General features: G+C 23.5%; 1 protein-coding gene and 1 long non-coding RNA gene across 4 annotated transcripts in view; both read right to left on the bottom strand.

The window, feature by feature from the left end:
- Nucleotides 1-17,362, bottom strand: part of LOC122497761 — a 199,638-nt gene that overhangs the window by 166,182 nt on the left and 16,094 nt on the right. The window lies entirely within an intron of this gene.
- On the bottom strand, nt 6,009-17,007 carry LOC122497763. Its single transcript, XR_006301172.1, has 3 exons — nt 15,902-17,007; nt 6,855-6,946; nt 6,009-6,131 (listed from the first exon to the last, which is right to left on the bottom strand). It is a non-coding gene; the product is annotated as an uncharacterized LOC122497763 (long non-coding RNA).

Raw genomic sequence — 17,362 nt, 5'->3', positions numbered from 1 at the left:
TAAGATTTTTTTTTACTTTTATCTTTAAAAAATGTAATAATTTTGTTTCCAAAAGGCAATGATTTTCAAGAACAAAAATCAAAGCTTAGTGATATTTAGCTGGACTTAGTGATATTTACTGTATTTCATGTTCCTGAAATGAGCGTCGACGCTAAGTCTCAAACAATTTTTTTTTGTCTTTAAAAAATTTAACAATTTTTTTTTCAAAAGATTTTAACTTCAAGTGCAATGATTTTGAAGAATAGAAATAAAAGCAGTAAAATTAATCATATTTTGTCTCTAATGTCTCTGAATTTAGCGTCGACGCTGAGCCTCAAACGATTTTTTCTTCTTTGTCTCTAAGAAATTCAACAATTTTTTCTAAAGATTTTAACTTCAAAAGCAATTCTTTTGAGCAAATAAGTTTTGAGGTCAAACAGTTAAAAATAAATTTTTAGAAGTCCAAATGAATGAATTCAGTAAAATTAGTGTCATTTTCACTACAAAAAACCCCAAAAAATAATTTTTTTTGACGCTGAACATCGACGCTAACTTTAGAGGCCCGATTTAATTAAAAATTTCCAAAAAATAAATTTTGAAGACAAATATTATCTGAATCAATAAAATCATATTTGCTATTCTTCATAATATCACTGAAATTAGCGTCGACGCTAAGCGTCACAAATATTTTCTGTCTGCAAAACCAAAAAAATTGCCAAATTTTTTTCGTTTTGAAGAACAAAAATCTTTAGTCCAAAACTTTTGAGTACATAAAGTTGAATGTAAATTTTCAGAAATCCAAATGAATAAATTCAATAAAATTAGTGTCATTTTGACTACTAAAAACCCGAAAAAATAATTTTTTGACGCTAAACCCTGAGGCCAAATTCAAGACCCCGATTTAATTAAGAATAGTCAAATAATAAATCTTAAAGTCAAATTCTTATCCAACTGAATCAAATTATTTTTTATATTCTTAGTTACATCCCTGAAATTAGCGTCGAAAATTATTTTTCTGATTTTTGACTATTATTGTCAAACTAATTTCACTAATTTTACTGATTCGTTCAGTACCAAATTCTCCTAATTTTTCATAGCACTTCTTGAATCTAAAATCTCAAAAAATTGCAATTTAAATTACAATTTTTTAATATATAGTTTTAAAGCAAATTGCAATTATGTTTCAAAATTATAATTTGCTTCAAAAGTGTAAATCGTTTCAAAATTGTAATTTGCTTCAAAAGTGTAATTTGTTTCAAAATTGAAATCTGTTTGTAAATTGTAATTTACCTCAATAAACTGTAATTATTATTTTTTTTTTCGTTTCACAGAAAGAAAAATCTTTTTACGCTTTAGCGTCGACGCTAAATTCAAGAGATCCTTATTTATCTTTCATTTAAATGGCAAATGTGGAATGCGCCTTTTAGAAAATGTTTTTCAATAACTATCATTATTTTGCATTGAACTACTGCCTCGAAATGAAACGGTTAAGAGACTCCTGAGGGGATTTTTTTGTTAAAAAAAAAAAAAAAGAAGACAGCAACTGTATTTATAAGGCAACGGACGTACTTCCAGTTGCGTGATCCAAAGTCACAACAGCACCGTTTTAAGCTTTTGCGGTCATCAAACCCTGATTTTGTTTGTTTCGTCTATCGCATTGATGACATAATGGACATATTTCAAAATCTAGGGAGAAAAAAAACGAGTTTTTTTTCCAATTCAACGCTAATTTATATATAACTATAAAATTGTCTGAAAGCGCTTTTAGAAAAAAGAATATTGTACCTGGTACTGAAAATTATCAATAAAATATTTTTTTCTATTTTTCATTCTTTTTAATTCTTTTTTAATTTTTCTTTTTACTTTTATATTCTTTATACTTTTTATTTTCCTCCTTTTTACATTTTTCATTTTTATATATTTTTTATATTTTTCACTTTTATATTTTGTATTTTTTTTTTTTTTTTTTTTTTTTTTCTACATTTTTATTTTTTGCATTTTTATTTTTTATACTTTTTATTTTTTATATTTCTCACATATTTATTTTCTTTATATTTACCTAGCAATAAAATTTTCCTTAGAGTAGTAAAATTTGTTATCAAAACTAAAATATTTTTTAAAATCAAAACTTCCAAAAAAAAAATTTTTTTTTTGCAAAAATAGAAAAATTGCATAAGATTTTTTTTGCAAAAATAAAAAAATAAACAGAAAATATTTGTTCTCCTTACGACAAAGTAAAAGTAAGAAAATTTTTTCCTAAAAACAAAGAACGCTTATTTTTTAATGTTCGTCTTAAAAAAAAAGAAAAATATAAAGCTACTTGAAATTATTTCAAGTATGCTCGAGAGTAATTTTTTTTCTGCTTTTTTGGAATTTTTTTTATACTTAAAAAAGGCATTCCAGAGAAATTTTATAGTCATACTTCTTCTCTTTTGTATGTGTATTTTCTTACGAGCCTATTATAGCGATAAAAAGCCATTTAACACTTTGAGCTTTTACATAATAGAATTGCGTTCTAAGCACTTTTAAAAATAAACAACTTTTCAAATCTACACAAATCCTCCTTACCTAATAAGATGATCTGGAAACGCCAAAAAGAAAATAAAAAGAATATATACAATTCGCAATTTTGTAGTTTTTTCAAACAGAAGAACAAAATTCTATAAAAACCTGTTTTCGAGAAAACACCAATATAACAAAACTTCCTCAAAAAAATACCTACCACATTTTATTTAATAATTAATTCAATTTTTATTCGCCGAATAAAAAAAGGAAAACTGACACTTGGAAAGGAAGAGAAATAAAAAATCCAAAAACACTTCACTATTTAGGAGGGGGTTTAAAAAGCAGTGGGGAAACAAAACAAAAAATTTAACAGACAAAAAAGTTTTCTTTTGAGAAGAGACAAAAAAAACCTTTGAAAACCTATTGCAAAGGGAATATTATAGAAAATGTTGTGGTCACAAGAATTTTAAATCTCTAAATTATTCGAAACTGTAAAAAATAATTCATTGTTAGTATTTTGACTGAATTTTCGAAAGCTTTCTAATGTTTAGGGTCAATAAACTTTTATTAAAATAACAACTGATTGTATCCACCACATTTTCTCCGCAATTTTATTTATTTGTATAAAAATAAAAATTCAATTTTTGTATTTATCAAAAAATGAATAAAGAACACTAAACACTCCGATAAAAATTTAACAAGAATGTAGACAAAAAGCGTTTATAAAAAATATTAACACTTGTACAAAAATATGTACATCACTTTTGTAATAATAATTTTTTTTGTAAAAATAATTTTTTTGTAAAAAAAAATGATATTTACATTATCAACATAGACAGTAATTATTGTTCATTTTTTTCTCTCTCTTTTATTCTTGTCATTTATTATTATTATCGACAATAATTTGATGTCTTCAAAGGAAGGCCGGAAATCCCACTCTCTTAGATATTGGAACTTGAAAAAGTAGAATTTAATAAAACCATCAAGATAAAATCTTGATTTGCAGTTGCCTCCACATTCTTCGCGAGATGAAACTGCAGTGTGCGTGAAATAAAAAGCTCAAGAAATAACAAATAATCAGCAAGTGTCTCATTTTATATCTATTATATACATATATATATATATAAATATATATATGCGAAGAAAGATCATGCAGTTCTATCTTCAGATAAATTCTTATAATTTTAAACATATTCATTTTTCAAAATTTTTTCTGAGACTTGCTTTTTTTTCTTCTTTACACCAAAAAATAAGAAAATTATTCTCTGCTTATAATTGACAGTAAAAATGGAAGAAGTACGAGTGTTTAATTATTTATTGCAAAAAATATATTATAAATATGTATTAAATATATGTTATATTTTATACGAATAATATATATTTTATATTATAACTGAAATATTTTTAAATTATAAAAAAAATTAATAAAGCGAATACTTTTTTGTTAATTTACTTATTTTATTTATTTAAATTGCCATTAATTTCTTTAATTGTAAAATTATTCAAAAACACCAATAAATTCTTTTTAAATGAATATTCAATTATTATTTTTCCATAGAAATTACGATTTTCCAAAAATTTCAATTTCAAACATGTTGAAATTCAATAACTAACAGAAATATTTTTGTAAAACATGAAGAATAATATAAAAATATTGTTACAACTCCTTCAAAATTATTTTTATCATTTCAATTCAATTAAAATTTTCTACAATTTTTAAATTAAATTTTTTTCTTTAAATCAATTATTTTTATAAATTTTCAATAAAGTTCTGTTGAGAATTTTCAAATACATTTGTTTACAATTCAATTTTACAGAAATTCCAATTTATCGGAAATTCTTCAATTAAATATACATTTGAAAATAAAAACTTTGAAATAATTTTTAAAAATTTCGATTAAGCTTTTTGAAAAAAATTAGTTTCATATAGAATTTTTAATTAAATGTATGAAAAATTGAAATTTTTAAAGATTTTAATTTGAAACTTTTACAAAATTCAATTATTTCTAAAAATTGCAATTATTAGTAACTTCTCCAAAAATTCAATTATTATCTAAAACTTTTACTAAAATTAATTTTTAAATCAATTTTTATTAGAAAATTCCAGGAGAATTCAATTATTTAAATAAAAACAGATAATTTATTGAATAATTGAATATTAAAATTGAAATCTCATACATCATTTTTTCAACAAATTTTTAAAAAATTTAATTCTTTGGACGAATTTTAATAACATTTTTAAGAATGTAAAATGTAATTACATTTTTCGAGGAATTCGATTAAAATTGTATTAAAAAGTAATTGAAATTCTATCAAAATTGCTTTTAAATAATTAAATTCTTTTGGCAAATTTTATTAAAATAAAAGATATACAAATTATTGAATTGAGAACAATTTTTGAAAATAATTGATGCAATGAATTTTAGTAAAATTTTTGAAAATAATTGAATTTTATTCCCTTTGAAAATAATTGAATTCTTGTGATGAATATTGTTATTTATAATAAATAAATCACTGAAAAGAATTTTAAAATTTTATTAAAATAATAGAATATTGAAAATCATTGAATTAAGAAAAGTTTTTGAAATTAATTGAATTTTGCAACGAATTTTATTAAAATTCCTGAAAATAATTGAATTTCTAAAAAGCATTTTATTATTTATGAAAATAATTGAATTTCCAAGAAGAAATTTATTACATTTTAAAATAATTGAATTTTCAAGAAGAAAATTAATTTTAAAATTAATTGAATTTCCAAGAAGAAATTTATTACTTTTAAAAATAATTGAATTCTTGTGATGAATATTGTTATATTTATGAAAATAACTGAATTATGCAAAGAATTTTATTAAAATGCCTTAAAGTAATTTAATTTTCGGGAATAATTGAATTATTTCAAAAAAATTTAATTAAAATTATATTTAGAATAATTAATTTCTTTCGAACAATTTTATTTAAATATTTGAAAATAATTGAATTCCTGTAAAAAACTTGAATATTTTTGTAAATAATTGAATTCTTCCAAAGAATCTTAAAAAAACATTATTTTTTTTAAATAATTGATTTTTTTTTATGAATTGAAATTAAATTTTTAAGAATATATACATTTTTTGAGCATTTCCTGTAAAATTATATTAAAGATAATTGAAATTCTCCAATGAATTTTATTATTTTTAAAAATAATTGAATAGTTGCTAAGAATTTTATTAAAATTTCCACAAATAATTGAATTTCTGGGAAGAATTTTAATATTTATTAAGATTGCGTGAAAATATATTTATTGTCAGAGATAGAAAAAATTTAATGTTTTTTTTAGAATTCGTGGTAATTTTATAATTTATAAAGTCAGACACAAAAATTGAGAATATTGTCATAAATTCTAAACATTTAATTTTTTTTCAGAATTTTTATTAAAATTCCCTGATTTCACTGACCTGTGGCAACACTGTATAATTAAAATATTTCAGTTTATATTACAAATAAAAAATATACATTATATATTATAAAATTAAATATATAAAAATACAAATTATATTATATTTTTCACATAAATATTGAACACATCAAAACATCAAATTATTATTACGAAAATTATTACTCATTTTTATAAAAAAAAAAAAATTCTCTCTAAATCTTCACGATGAAAGCTGTAAATTTTAGAAACTTGTAAAATATCGAGGACCAACATTGCAAATAAATATGAAAAGTGCGACAAAAATGTGAATATGGATGAGAAAAGGGGGCGGACACCATACATATATATATATTTTAGCAAATAACACTGAAAATTTGTTTTTTTTTCAATTAAAGAAAAAAGAAGAAAATAATGCAAAAAAAAGACTAAACGTTCCAAATGAGAATTCCGTTCGCCAATTATTGTCTCATAAAACAACAATGTACATATATATATATATATATATATACATATATATATGTAATTGTTGCATTCATTTCCTAACATGCTACACGACCAGCAGACAGGTGGTAGACAGCAATAATGCTTACGGCACTAGCTTAAAGGTTCATGTGAATCGAGGAGTTTAAAATGCTCGCTGTAACCCCACTAAGCAGTGACGCACGAGCAGGAAGTCGATTCATCATGCAGTATATGTATGTGTATATATATAGGTACATATAAAGAGGTACAACATATATACATACACAAAAATATGGATATTATTTTTTTTTTTTCATTTCTAGAAACAACCAAAATTTATGCGAATGTGTGAGAGTGTGTATGTGTGTGTATATATGAAAGGAGGAACAGTGCACACGTTAACCAGGAAGGTAGTAAAAATCGAACAAACTAAATTCAAAAAGGATTTATCTTTTTATACGGCTTCTATGTATGTCATTAGTTATAGCTATACCTATAGTTCTTCTGGCATTGGACCCATACCACAATGCAGAACAAAGTGGAGACGAGAGGAGAGGCTCATCGATACACACGCCTGCTATAAAACTGGAAAAAGGAAATTTTATTTACTTCACCTTCATATATATACGTATTATATTAGAACCGAATTACATTTTTTTTTTATCTAATCTTTTGCGGGAACTATTTCTTTTGAATTATTTCGAAAAAGTTTGTCAAAAGTCGATATTATAATAGTCTATTTTTAGGAAGCTAAATTATTTTTCTTTTCATATACTTGAATTGAAAATTATCGATAAAAGTATAAAACTTAGAGAAAATGTAAATAATAATGATAATGATAATAATAAAAATAATAATATAACAAAAAATCACAAAACTAATATTATTCTTAAGTTATTAAAACTTATTACAGGGTTGCCACAAAAATTTAATTTTCTTTTCCCTGATTTCCAGACAAAATTTTGACTTTTTCCCTGACCCTAAAAAATATTCTGATTCACTTTAAAAATGATTAGATACTCAAAAAAAAAAAAAAAAACGAAATTTCGATTATTCGGAAATTCTTCAATTAAATATACATTAGAAAATAAAAACTTGAAATAATTTTAAAAAATTGAGATTAAACTTTTTGAAAAAATAATTTTTTTTTGTATGTTCCATACAATTTTTTATTGAAAGTATAAAAAATTCAAATTATCAAAGATTTAATTTGAATCCTTTACAAAGTCCAATTATTTCTAAAAATTACAATTATTAATAACTTCTCCAAAGTTAAATCTAAAACTTTATATGAAATTAATGTTTAAATCAATTTTTATTAGAAAATTTTACGAGAACTCAATTATTTAAATACGAATGTAAATAATTTATTTAAGAAAAGAATGAATGTTTCTTAAAATTTAATTTTTATATAGAATTTTATCAACAAATTTTTAAGTAACTGAATTCTTTCGACAAATTTTAATAAAATTTTTATTAATAATTACATTTTTTGAGGAATTTAATTAAAATTGTATTAAAAATAATTAAAATTATGCAATGAGTTTTATTATTTATGAAAATAATTGATTGCGAAGAATTTTATAAAAAAAAAGTTTACAACAATTGACTTTTTTCGAAAAAATGTATGCAAATTCTATTTTTAATAATTGAATTCCTGTGAAATTTTCATTATTTTAGAAGATAATTGAATATTCGTTTAGAACTTTGTCAAAATTGTTTTTAAATAATTAAATTCTTTTGAGAAATTTTATTAAAATAGTAGAATATTAAAAATCATTAAATTAAGAAAAATTTTTTGAAAATAATTGAAATTTTGCCATGAATTTTATTAAAATTTTTCAAATAATTAAATTTTATTACTTCTAAAAATAATTGAATTCTTGTGCCGAATACTATTATTTATGAAAACAATTGAATTTTGCAATGAATTTTATTAAAATTTCTGAAAATAATTGAATTTTGTCGTAGAATTTTGCTATTCAATTATAAAGATAATTGAAATGTTGATGACAATTTTTTTTTTTTTTTGATTCTTTGAAAATAATTGAATTTCTGCAAAGAATTTAATTAATTTTGAAAATAATTGAATGCTTCTGATGAATATTGTTATTTATGAAAATAATTGAATTTTACAACGAACATTATAAAAATTCCTGAATATAATTGAATTTAAACGAAGAATTTTGCTATTTATAAAGATAAATAAAAAATCTTTTTTTTTAAGAGCCAAAATAAATAATCAAATTAATATTTTTTAAAATTATTATCATTTATAAAAAAGATAGAATTCTGAAAGTTTAAATTTTAAAATGAACAAAATATTAAGTCAAAATATAAATATTTTCAAGCAAAAAGAAAAAATTTATAGTGAATTGGAATAAAAAGAAAAATTCTACACCCAGAAAAAAGTTTTTGTTGATTCAGGAAAAAAAACACTCTCTTCTTATTCGTCTGTAGTTGTTTAATTGAAAAGAATTATTTCTTTGATTTAAAGAAATTCTAATTACGTTTTCTTTTGATTCAAAGAAATCTTGGTTTTAATATTGAATGAAATTTTTTTATGGCAATGCAATATTTTTTTTCTTGATTTATAGAACGAATTTTCTTTATAATTTAATCACGATTTTTTTATATAGCAAAGAAAATATTCTTCTAATAAAGCAAATAAAAGTTTAAAAAAAAGAAGAATGTTTTTTAAAAAAATCTTTTTTCTGGACGTAAATTAAAACGTTTAGAAATTTTATATTTTTAATAAGTACTTTACACAATATTTTTATTATTATTATCATTATTGTTATTATCATTACCATTATTATTATCATTATCATTATTATTATTACAATTACCATTATCATTATTATTATCATTATCATTATTAATAATATTTTTATACAAAATTATAATTATTATTATTATCACAACATTTACAATCAATTATTTATATATTAAAAAAGAAGAAAAGTATTTTTCTACCAAAAATGTTTGTCTAAAAAAATTTTTTACGCAATTTCTTCATCAATAATTTAAAAAAAGAAAAATGAAAATATTTTTCCATTCAAATTGTTGTCTAAAAAATTGTTTACATTTCTTTAGCAAATATTTAGAAAAGAAAAATGAATAAATATTTTTTCCTCAATATTTTTCTCAAAATAAAAATTTGTTAACGTAGTTTTTTTAATCAATTTAAAAAAGAAAAATGAATAAATATTTTTTTCTCAATTTTTTGTCAAAAAAAATTTCTTAACATAATTTAATCAATTTAAAATGGAAAAATAAATAAATTTACCCAGTATTAAAAATTTAAAAAGGAATTATGTAAAAATGAAAATTTCCAAAAAATAGTTATTACAAATTTTGAACGTTCAAATAAACGAAATATTTTTCATTAAAAATATTTACTTAAATTACTGATTGCAAAAAATTTAAAAACTCAATTTTTGCATTTAGAAACTTTTTAATTAATTATTTTTATAGTAACTCAAAATTATTGTAATAAAAATTTTATTTCGTTCATTTTAAAATTCAGAGTTTAATCATAAAATTTTGAATAATTAAATTTTTAGAAAAAATTAATTATTTCGTTCAAAAAACATTTGGAAATATAACAAACTTTTTCAAAACTATAATTCAATTGTATGTATATATATATAGATATATGTTTACTTCAAAATTGTTTAATGAACAAACAATCATGAATGAATGAAAGAACCTAAAGGCACTAAACTATATAAATGGATAAAAACAAAAATAAATGCATTGGAGGAAAAAGAAAAAAAAAAATTATGCGCAATTTGCAAATTTCTCAGACATACAATATATGTATATATATTTCGATATATATCTTATTATCTTGTCAACGATTATGCAAAAATTGTATATACGATTGACGTCGATATACGAAACTCAACTCGCGTGTGGTGTTATATATAGAGCAATTTGAATAACTGAAAATGCAAGAGAAAGATATTACGGGAAATATGCAATTAAAGTTTAGTGATGAACATTTCGTACTTTAATCAGAGGCTGGACAAAGGAAGCGAGAGCCAACTTTTACGCTCGTGATTGTGACTTTGATGTTAAAACTTTATCCATATTGGAAGTGTATAACGGGATTTATCTGCGAATCCTTATCGAACTATAATATTCTATGAATATTTTATTGCAACACACAGTAAATGAATTTTACTTTGCAATATTTATTTCAATATATAAAAAGTATTGTTCAAAAAAAAAGAATCGCATTTTTCCATATCTTAATATCGATTTTTCCATTTATTTATTTATTTACATTTAATATTTTTCAGAATTTTGATTTGACTTTCTAATATATAAATTTTTTTTTGTATCGCAATTTTATCGCATGTTTTTTAGAGCGTGTTATCTGGACTTAGAAATACAAATATAGAAAATGTGAGGCGAAATTTGTTGAAATTTACTCTTTTTGCCAACTGTTTTCCTTGCATTTCACTGTTAATTGCTGACAATCGAAATAGAGTAATATTAAATACATATTACTTATTATTTGATTTTGAATGTTGCATATAACAATAAAAGAGAAAATCGCAAAAGTTTAAACACACTCGCCCTCTATTGCTTATTCAGCAGAATTTGCGCGAAAATTATTAGCAAACGTCAATTTTAATTTCGACCAAATTAACCATTTTTTAATACCAAAAAAATGTTGACGAAGAAAAAACAAAACGAAAAAGTAACAAAAATAGAACAAAAGCAAAAAAAAAAAAAAAAAAAAAGAAATTCATATTTTAATACTCGAGAATAAGATATAAATTGCGAAATTTTCATTTTACGAACGCAATGTTTAACAGAAAAGAATTTTTTTTTGCAATTTCATATTTCATGCGGGTGTAGGAGTGGAGAATTTTTTTCTCAATTTTCAACGATAAATAGCTAAAGTTGGCTTAGACTCTTCAACTCCTATATTGCGAGGGCGAACTGATATATGACTAATATAGAGTTATGGAAAAATTTTTTCAAAACGTAATTTTTTAAACCCCCGTCTGGTTGGGCAAAATTTCAAACGAAAATTGCACATTCTACAAAAGAGAAGAATTTCGGAAATTTTCACTTCCCCTTTTTCCCTAAAAGTTAATAATAATTCGAAAATTGCAAAACTAAAGAGTGACAAAATTAACAAAAATGCAAAAAAATTGAAAGCAGAACAATTTTTACTGCACTTTTCCCCTAAAAGTTAGGAATTCGAATTTAGCAAAGAAAACACCAAAATTACCTAAAATTGAAACCAGAAAAAATTTTACTGCATTTTTCCCGAAAGTAAACAATTCGAAAATTGCAAAACAATAAAAAGTACAAAAAGTACCAAAAAGGCAAAAATTTTTACTTCACTTTTTCCCTAAAAGTTAACTGTTTAAAAATTTGCAAAAAAAAAAATTCCAAAAAATTGAGAACAAAAAAAATGTTACTCCATTTTGCCCGAAAGTAAACAATTCGAAAATGGCAAAACAGTAAAAAGTACAAAAAGTGCCAAAAATTGAAAACGGAAAAATTTTTTACTGCATTTTTTCCAAAAAGTTAAGAATTGCAAAATTGCAAAACAGTAAAAATTGCAAAAATGCCCAAAAATCGAAACCAGAAATTCAAAAATAGAAAACAAATAAAAATACGAAAATAGAAAAATACGACAAGAGAACAAAAAAGTACGCAAATAGAAAATTGCAAAAGAAAAAAAGAAATTTCAAAAAAAAATGACGAGACGGCAAAAACCTTTTTTATTCTTTTTTCATCAGACAATGAAGAAACCGATAGCAAGTTTTAAAAATAACAGGAAACTAACAGCCGAACAGAGTGTCTTAATTAAAAAACCACACACGCACAAAGAAAACAGAAAAAAAACACGTACCATTAAAACCAAAGAATTTCTATTTCCGTATGATGACGGTCTCAAAGTCGAAATCGTTTTTTTTTCTTTCCTCTTTTTTTTTTGTTTTAATAATTGGAATATGGCTTTTCACTGTTGAAGGATTTTTTCAAAAACAAAAAAGAAGAAAAAAAAAAAAATTCCACGCTTGGATTATGGAGGGAGGAGTTGCCTACGAAGCAAAATTCTGTATCTTCGAAATGAGGCCTTTGAAATTTACAAGCCGAAACCGGTTGTGATACTTAAAAAAATCAAACCTCAACCGTTTCCTTTCTTTCACTTTCAACCGAGGTAAACAAAATCGCAAAAAAATATACCCGACCCTTCCCCTCCCCTACATAACTCGAATTTCTCTCTCTCTATCTCTCTTTCTCACTCTCTCAACACTGCGAAAAACACACTTGGAAAGCATCAACTTCAAACAATATCCCATATAGCAAGAAATTTCACAATTGAGAAATTTTCGAACAATAACAACAACAATAATAATTTTATAAGTAATAATATTAATAAAAATAATTATTTTTACTATATTAATATTATTGCAGTTTTTCTACTTCCCCAGTAAACAAAATTCAAAGTAATATTACTAATAATATTATTATTATTAATAACAATAATAATAATTAATAAATAATAATAAGAATGATAATAGTGATGATGATAATAATAATAATAAGAGTAACAATAGAAAAAATTCAGAATAAATTAAATACTTGGAATAAACTAATTTTTTTCGTGTTATCTATAAAATTTAATTAAACAAAAATTTTAATAATTATTCGAATAATCAATAGAGTAAAAAAATTAAGAAGAAAAATAAAATAATGAAAAAAATATAATACACGAAAATAAATCAATTGCGAAACTAATGAATTTTAATCAAATATGATATGAATTTTCCGAATTAATGAATCTTTATTATTATAACTATCGTGATAATATTTTCAATACAAATATCGATTTTAAATAATATTAAAATTAATGAATATTAAATACCAAATATCAGAAAATAAATTTTAGATAAACCACAAATGAATAAAAAAATTATAATTATAGACATAATTAAAAATGAAAAATAAATTATTATTATGTATTATTAATTTACGAATATTATTATAAGAATTACAATTATTATATTATTATAAATATTATAATTATAAATAATAATTATAAATCCTAACTACTATAATTTTTATTATTATTATTATTATTATTATTATTATTATTATTATTATTATTATTGTTGTTGTTGTTATTCGGTTAACAATTTAATTCTAAAATAATTAAATAAACAAAAAAAAAATAAATGATAAACAAACAAAAAATGAATAGTAAATGAATAAAAAAAATGTATAAAGTAAAATTTCTGTTTTATGTCATTTTTTGCACATCTTTTTTTTTTAATAAAAATTCTGTATTGCGCTGTCGCCTTTAGTCTTGGAAATAAAAAAGCAATTGTTCTTTAATGTCAAAAATTTAGGTCATGAAGTTTCTTTTTTTTTATTTTCTCTAAATTTTTCAATGCATTTCACCATGAATATGAATCTTCACATTAGAGATAATAAAAAAATGTAAAATTAAAAAAAATAATAACAATAGTAGTTACAATATAAAAATATGAATAATAATAAAGAACAAGAAAATAAAAAGAAATAATTTTATTTAAAAATACAAACCAAAAAAAAAGGAAAAGAATATGATAAAAAAATAGATTTATAAAATAATATCAAATAATAATAATAATAATAATAATAATAATAATAATAATAATAATAATAATAATAATAAACAAATGGGAAAAAAATTATTTTTCACAAAAGAATAAAATTTTTCTTCTCACAAATTTTTATTTTTTAAAAAATCCATAAATGGTTGCATATAAAATTTAGCTCGCAAAAAATTATAAAACTTTGCTTAGAAAACAATTTGTAATTCAAAAAATTTTCTAACAAAATTTTTCACTCAAAAAATTATAAAAGTTTTTTAAAAGAAAAAAATGTTTCACACAAAAAATGCAAAAAATTTGCTGACGATAAAATTTTTCAATAAATAAATTATAAAAGTTTGATTAGAAAAAAATTTTTCACACAAAAAATTCAAAAAATTTGCTGACAATAAATTTTCCCACTCAAAAAATTTTAAAACTTTGATTAGAAAAAAATTTTCCAACGCAAGAAATTCAAAAAATTTGCTCACAAAAAAATTTTTCACTCAAAAAATTATAAAAGTTTAATGAGAAAAAAATTCAAAAAAATTTTCTCACAAATTACAAATTTTTTTCCACGCAAAAAATTCATAAAAAATGCTTAGAAAAAAATTGTTTCTCCCAACTTATTGATCATAAACATATAAAGTTTCACCAACTCGTTATTTATAACCAAAAAAAAAAATTGCACAAAAAAAGTTATATAAAGAGAAAAAAAAAACTACATTACATTATTAACAACAAAAAAAAGAACATGTTAAATGAATAAAAATTCGATAAATACCAAACAATGAACTTTGTATTCATTTTAAATGATAAACGCGTCAAAGAATGAATGCAAAAAGAAAAAAAAAAAAATTGCTGCTGAAAAAAAATTCCAATGAACGTGAAATAAAAATAAATTTTCAAATGGAAAACGCCTGCTAATAACATGAAAATGTTCTATAATACAATTTTTTTTTTTTTATTTTTTAATGGCCAATAATAATTGCAAGTTAAATTAATGTACACGTCGCACTGCGGCATTAGAGAAGGGGAGAGTGCGGGGGGGAGGGAGGGAACACAACACAAAAACACAAAATGAAATTCTCGAAAAAATGGTCTCCATACCATCAGACAGACACACATACACGAAAGAGAGAGACGCACACAACACGATAAACACGCTTCGAAAAGGAGGCGTGACGCACCGATTATTTTAGATAATTTTTATATTTTTTTTTTCCTTTTTTTTTATTTCGCAGAAATTGACGGGAGACAATTTCATGTACAGGCTGAGTAAGAAATGTCTAGAGGAATATAATGATGAATTACTGAGACACTGGGAGAGTAAAGGAGAGTAAAAGAGCGAAATAGAGAGAAAGAGAGAAAAATAGAAAGAGAGGAAAAGAGAATGAGAGGAAAAGAGTAAAAAAGAGAGGGAGAGACATGAGAGGGCAAAGAGAGATGTGCAGTACACAAAGTTGACATGTAAAACCGTACTTCAAGAGAGAAGGAGAGAGAGATAGAGAAATTTGTCCCTCTCTCAATTTCCTTCCCGCCCTTTCCTCTCTGTCTCTCTTTTTCTCTCTCTCCATCACTCTCTCATGTGGGCACCACACTCGCACGTGTGATTCACGCACACTTGTCAAATAAAGGCGCGAGATATTTCTTTATTTCGGACCAATTTCATTTTTTTCATCATTTGCACCAAAAAAAAATTATTCGCCAACGAGAATGTGAACAATAGTTACGCGCAAAAATTAACATCTCATGGAGCAAGCCATGCGGTTTTTTTTTTTGTTGTTGTGAAAAACAAACAAGGTGAATAAATTTTTTATCCAGAAAAAAATTTGTTTTTCCAATCTGAATAAATATAATGTATCGATGAAATAGATGCCTGAATAAAAAAAACAGGGAGGGGCTGAAATAAAAAAAAAATTTCAGTACTCACGTTTATAAAATTTTTTCGCCAATAAAAGAACCACTGCTTTTTCGTTTTTTTTCCTCTCGATTATTATTTTTTTTTTCTTTTTTTTTATTGTTGGATGACGCTCACTCACGCACGAGGGTTTTTCACACACTCTTTTTCACTCTCCTTCCTTCTTTCTCTATCTCTCACTATCTATCTACTATATATTTTCGGCGTGGTTGCAGTCTCCACTCTAATGAAATAATACCGGCGTCGTTCCAGAGTTCCATAGAGGAGAAATTTTCATTAAGAATCCACTAAATAAAACACCGGCACAGCCACGGCGCGTCATTTATTTTCCTTGTTTTTCCTGATGCTTCTTTTTATTGTGAAAGAAGGAGAAATGTTAACAACAATAACAAACAAAAAATTGACTCACGACGCAAAAAACAAAAAAAATAAAAGGCGCACACTCACTGCCAACTCTTTTTTTTTTTTTTTTTTTTTTTTTTTATTTTTTTGGAGTAACAACACTTTGTCTCTTTTTTATTGGCGAGAGAAACAATAACAATAACAACAATGATTGAACACGAATTAAACGTTCGCGGCGTTTAATTAATGATATTTGAAAATACCGGAATAACAGCGTGGAGCGAAAGGTTCGCGGCCCTAAGTTGTTCTGTCGACGTTTAAGAACAGAAAAGAGAACAAACAAGAGCGCGCGCGCAAGTGTGAGAGCGAGAGAGAAGTAGTTATAAGAAGCGTTAACGGTGGGGAACGCTTCATAGTAGGAGGCGGGGAGGTGATACAGGGGATGGTGAGAAGGAAGAGGGGCGGTTTTTCGCAGTAGCGTCATTTTATAAGGTATTTTTGAGCCCGTCAAAAAATAATTTCAAAATTGCAAATTATCATTTTTTTCTTTACCGGGAAAATTAATGTTTTCAGTTCTTTTCAATTTTCATGCTGAATTCATAAGTTGTCAATGGATTTCAAAAACGAGAAACAAATGGAGAGAAGAAAATAAACAGAAGTCTTTTTTTTGGGAAAATTATTTAAAGACAATTCCATTTTTTGTAATATAAATATATGCGTCGTGCTTCCAAGAAAGATAAACACTCTACATTTGAATCAGTGAAATCTAACTGATTGTATAATTAAAACTCTTCCACTGAATCAATCAGTGAAATCTTACTAATTGTATAATTAAAACTCTTTCACTAAATCAATCAGTAACATTTTTACTGACAATCAGTTAAATTTTACTAATTGTCAGTAGGAATTCATTGAGAATAAGTAAATTTTCGCTGATTGTCAATAGGAATTCATTAAGAATCAGTAAAATTGCACTGACTGTCAGTAGGACAATCAGTTTATTTTAAATGTAACTAATTACTAGTAGAAATTCACTGACAATCAGTAAAATTTAATATAAACTGATTGTCAGTAGGAAATCCTACTGTGAATCAGTGAAAATTTACTGATTCTTAATGTATTCCTACAGAC

Source organism: Leptopilina heterotoma, unplaced genomic scaffold (assembly GCF_015476425.1).
Source record: "Leptopilina heterotoma isolate Lh14 unplaced genomic scaffold, ASM1547642v1 Lhet_136, whole genome shotgun sequence".
In the NCBI taxonomy this organism is placed as follows: domain Eukaryota; kingdom Metazoa; phylum Arthropoda; class Insecta; order Hymenoptera; family Figitidae; genus Leptopilina; species Leptopilina heterotoma.
The sequence above is the reverse complement of the archived record's forward strand: the minus strand, read 5'-3'. Positions and strand labels throughout refer to the sequence as shown.